This window comes from Schistocerca cancellata, unplaced genomic scaffold (genome assembly GCF_023864275.1).
Source record: "Schistocerca cancellata isolate TAMUIC-IGC-003103 unplaced genomic scaffold, iqSchCanc2.1 HiC_scaffold_336, whole genome shotgun sequence".
Taxonomy (NCBI): Eukaryota; Metazoa; Arthropoda; class Insecta; order Orthoptera; family Acrididae; genus Schistocerca; species Schistocerca cancellata.
This window is the reverse complement of record NW_026046354.1, coordinates 5001-10000: the sequence shown is the minus strand read 5'-3', so window position 1 is coordinate 10000 and position 5000 is coordinate 5001. Positions and strand designations below refer to the sequence as shown.

The 5000-nt window shown below is 52.8% G+C and overlaps 1 non-coding gene across 1 annotated transcript; it reads left to right on the top strand.

Annotated features, from left to right (window-relative positions):
* Window positions 1-3069: 3069 nt before the first annotated feature.
* LOC126118145 (small subunit ribosomal RNA) lies at window positions 3070-4978 on the top strand. Its single transcript, XR_007525598.1, has one exon. It is a non-coding gene; the product is annotated as a small subunit ribosomal RNA (ribosomal RNA).
* Window positions 4979-5000: the final 22 nt, after the last annotated feature.

Sequence of the window (5000 nt, the reverse complement as noted above, 5' to 3'; positions counted from 1 at the left end):
ACTCGTCCGACAACCACAATTGCTCAGAGAAGCCACCAACACCCACACATGTCCTACACAGGGGTGCACCCATCACCACCACACTGCCTCGTCTTACAGCACAAACACACTGGCAGGAATGAAACACACAGGTCTGCCGCAACCACAGACACGGCTCGCCCCCTCTCACTGGCGAAAAGCGCATCCCGACGTGACATAACTCCTTTGACACACTGACGCTGCCTCGGGCATCCACGTCCTACGGTCGATATCAACGAACCTCCCCCCCCCCCTCCCCCCCACAACACGCCATCCCATACCACATTGTGTACCGTACCCAAACCTAACGTGTACTGTACTACAACGCAATGTGTACCATAACACAACCCAGTTTGTACCTTAACCTAACCTATGTCACCTTAACCTAACCTATGTCACCTTAACCTAACCTATGTCACCTTAACCTAACCTATGTCACCTTAACCTAACCTATGTCACCTTAACCTAACCTATGTCACCTTAACCTAACCTATGTCACCTTAACCTAACCTATGTCACCTTAACCTAACCCATCTTGCACCTTAACCTAACCCATCTTGCACCTTAACCTAACCCATCTTGCACCTTAACCTAACCCATCTTGCACCTTAACCTAACCCATCTTGCACCTTAACCTAACCTATGTTGCACCTTAACCTAACCTGTGTTGCACCTTAACCTACCTCAATTTGCACCGCAATGTAACGCAATTTGCACCGCAATGTAACGCAATTTGCACCGCAATGTAACGCAATTTGCACCGCAATGTAACGCAATTTGCACCGCAATGTAACGCAATTTGCACCGCAATGTAACGCAATTTGCACCGCAATGTAACGCAATTTGCACCGCAATGTAACGCAATTTGCACCGCAATGTAACTCAATTTGCACCGCAATGTAACTCAATTTGCACCGCAATGTAACTCAATTTGCACCGCAATGTAACTCAATTTGCACCGCAATGTAACTCAATTTGCACCGCAATGTAACTCAATTTGCACCGCAATGTAACTCAATTTGCACCGCAATGTAACTCAATTTGCACCGCAATGTAACTCAATTTGCACCGCAATGTAACTCAATTTGCACCGCAATGTAACTCAATTTGCACCGCAATGTAACTCAATTTGCACCGCAATGTAACTCAATTTGCACCGCAATGTAATGCAATTTGCACCGCAATGTAATGCAATTTGTACCGCAATCTACCCCCACATTGTGCCTTAACCTAACCCACATTGTGCCTTAACCTAACCCACATTGTGCCTTAACCTAACCCACGTTGTGCCTTAACCTAACCCACGTTGTGCCTTAACCTAACCCACGTTGTGCCTTAACCTAACCCAAGTTGTGCCTTAACCTAACCCAAGTTGTGCCTTAACCTAACCCAAGTTGTGCCTTAACCTAACCCAAGTTGTGCCTTAACCTAACCCAAGTTGTGCCTTAACCTAACCCAAGTTGTGCCTTAACCTAACCCAAGTTGTGCCTTAACCTAACCCAAGTTGTGCCTTAACCTAACCCAAGTTGTGCCTTAACCTAACCCAAGTTGTGCCTTAACCTAACCCAAGTTGTGCCTTAACCTAACCCAAGTTGTGCCTTAACCTAACCCAAGTTGTGCCTTAACCTAACCCAAGTTGTGCCTTACCCTGCTCTGTAATTGGCATATGACACGTTACATTAATGTATTGTCCAACCGCAACCCGCTCAGAATGTTGTGTACACAGCTACGTGTCATCTCCCCATAACAGCTGCATTGCAGTGTGGTACGCCATAGAGACGTGTGGGAGTAATGGACGCAGTGGATGGCGATCAGCATGAGCCGTCTGTTCATGTAGTGGCGCGTGTATGCAGACGTAGTAGTCTCTTCTCACACAATGTGATAGCACGGTGCCCCGCGTTCCACATCTGCGACATGCTACAGAGGCCGGTTGACAGTTGGTCGCGCAATGGACATCGCATACGTACGGGGGCACCTTCCACGTGCCCTCTAGTCGGGCACATTTTGTTGCGTGGATGTGAGCGGATGTAGTGTGTCTTGACACCTGACAGGCAGGCATGCAATAATAGTTGACTTTGCAAACGGGGATGGACGTGTACGTTTACTGGTGACGTTACGCAAATGAACAACTGGTAACCCGTTGTGGTGCGGTTGTCCTTGCTGGAGGTACATCTGTGAGGGCAACGATCGGTACAGCTACGAAGCGGTCCCCACCATACCAACGAACGTGAATGTGAATCTGGGTGTGAAGCGATACGCGGCTGTGGGTGGGTGGGACTGTCCCCGGCCGGTGAGGGGGGGCCGCCCGGCGTGCTGGCCGCGCGGTGCGTGGGCGCACGCGCTACAGCCGGCTGGTGGGGGCGCCCAGTGGCAGGCGCGCCGGCCGACGGACGCGGCAGGCGGCGCAGCTGCGCGCCGGGGCACCCTGCGCGCGGCGCCGTGCAGCCAAAGTGGGTCCTCGCCGGCCCGGTGCGAAGCGCGGTGGACATCTGCAGTGTGCTGGTCCGATTGAGGACTGTGTGCGTTGAGGATGCGCCGCCGCCCGGCACTCGGCGCCGCGACGCCGTCTGCTGCTCGGTCGCCCCAGCGGTTCTCGCTGGTGGTTTGTATCGCAGTTGTGCAGACGTGTTGGCACGTGCGCTGTGCTGGGAGAGTTCGCTTCGGCACCCACGTGGGGCCTTTGCCCTTCTGTGGCGCTGGCGTTGGAGCTGCCGGTCACCGTAGGTGGCGCGTGTTGTCTCCCGCCGGCAATGCCACGACAGCACGCTCCCGGGCCTCTGTCGGCAGCGGCAAGCTCAGTTGGGAGCACGGGTGGTCGCACCTAAAGCGTCTACTCGCCTAACTCCGGGCGATTGCGCCTCTCTCGAACCCGACCAAGTACTTAGGACGGCGCTGCGCGCCGCCGGGACCTGAGAGGGTTTCGAGGTGTATTGTGCAGGGGAGCTCAGCCTCCTCCTGTTTGCAGAATAATTGAGCGGACGCTTGCGTGTTCGCGCGGGCCCCTGGGACACACTCCCGGGCGGCCGGCTGCTCAGCTCTAGTTGACGCAGCTCCCTGGTTGATCCTGCCAGTAGTCATATGCTTGTCTCAAAGATTAAGCCATGCATGTCTCAGTACAAGCCGCATTAAGGTGAAACCGCGAATGGCTCATTAAATCAGTTATGGTTCCTTAGATCGTACCCACGTTACTTGGATAACTGTGGTAATTCTAGAGCTAATACATGCAAACAGAGTCCCGACCAGAGATGGAAGGGACGCTTTTATTAGATCAAAACCAATCGGTCGGCTCGTCCGGTCCGTTTGCCTTGGTGACTCTGAATAACTTTGGGCTGATCGCACGGTCCTCGTACCGGCGACGCATCTTTCAAATGTCTGCCTTATCAACTGTCGATGGTAGGTTCTGCGCCTACCATGGTTGTAACGGGTAACGGGGAATCAGGGTTCGATTCCGGAGAGGGAGCCTGAGAAACGGCTACCACATCCAAGGAAGGCAGCAGGCGCGCAAATTACCCACTCCCGGCACGGGGAGGTAGTGACGAAAAATAACGATACGGGACTCATCCGAGGCCCCGTAATCGGAATGAGTACACTTTAAATCCTTTAACGAGTATCTATTGGAGGGCAAGTCTGGTGCCAGCAGCCGCGGTAATTCCAGCTCCAATAGCGTATATTAAAGTTGTTGCGGTTAAAAAGCTCGTAGTTGGATTTGTGTCCCACGCTGTTGGTTCACCGCCCGTCGGTGTTTAACTGGCATGTATCGTGGGACGTCCTGCCGGTGGGGCGAGCCGAAGGCGTGCGACCGCCTCGTGCGTGTTCGTGCGTCCCGAGGCGGACCCCGTTGAAATCCTACCAAGGTGCTCTTTATTGAGTGTCTGGGTGGGCCGGCACGTTTACTTTGAACAAATTAGAGTGCTTAAAGCAGGCAAGCCCGCCTGAATACTGTGTGCATGGAATAATGGAATAGGACCTCGGTTCTATTTTGTTGGTTTTCGGAACCCGAGGTAATGATTAATAGGGACAGGCGGGGGCATTCGTATTGCGACGTTAGAGGTGAAATTCTTGGATCGTCGCAAGACGAACAGAAGCGAAAGCATTTGCCAAGTATGTTTTCATTAATCAAGAACGAAAGTTAGAGGTTCGAAGGCGATCAGATACCGCCCTAGTTCTAACCATAAACGATGCCAGCCAGCGATCCGCCGCAGTTCCTCCGATGACTCGGCGGGCAGCCTCCGGGAAACCAAAGCTTTTGGGTTCCGGGGGAAGTATGGTTGCAAAGCTGAAACTTAAAGGAATTGACGGAAGGGCACCACCAGGAGTGGAGCCTGCGGCTTAATTTGACTCAACACGGGAAACCTCACCAGGCCCGGACACCGGAAGGATTGACAGATTGATAGCTCTTTCTTGATTCGGTGGGTGGTGGTGCATGGCCGTTCTTAGTTGGTGGAGCGATTTGTCTGGTTAATTCCGATAACGAACGAGACTCTAGCCTGCTAACTAGTCGCGTGACATCCTTCGTGCTGTCAGCGATTACTTTTCTTCTTAGAGGGACAGGCGGCTTCTAGCCGCACGAGATTGAGCAATAACAGGTCTGTGATGCCCTTAGATGTTCTGGGCCGCACGCGCGCTACACTGAAGGAATCAGCGTGTCTTCCTAGGCCGAAAGGTCGGGGTAACCCGCTGAACCTCCTTCGTGCTAGGGATTGGGGCTTGCAATTGTTCCCCATGAACGAGGAATTCCCAGTAAGCGCGAGTCATAAGCTCGCGTTGATTACGTCCCTGCCCTTTGTACACACCGCCCGTCGCTACTACCGATTGAATGATTTAGTGAGGTCTTCGGACTGGTACGCGGCATCGACTCTGTCGTTGCCGATGCTACCGGAAAGATGACCAAACTTGATCATTTAGAGGAAGTAAAAGTCGTAACAAGGTTTCCGTAGGTGAACCTGCGGAAGGATCATTACCGACTAGACTGCATGTCTTTC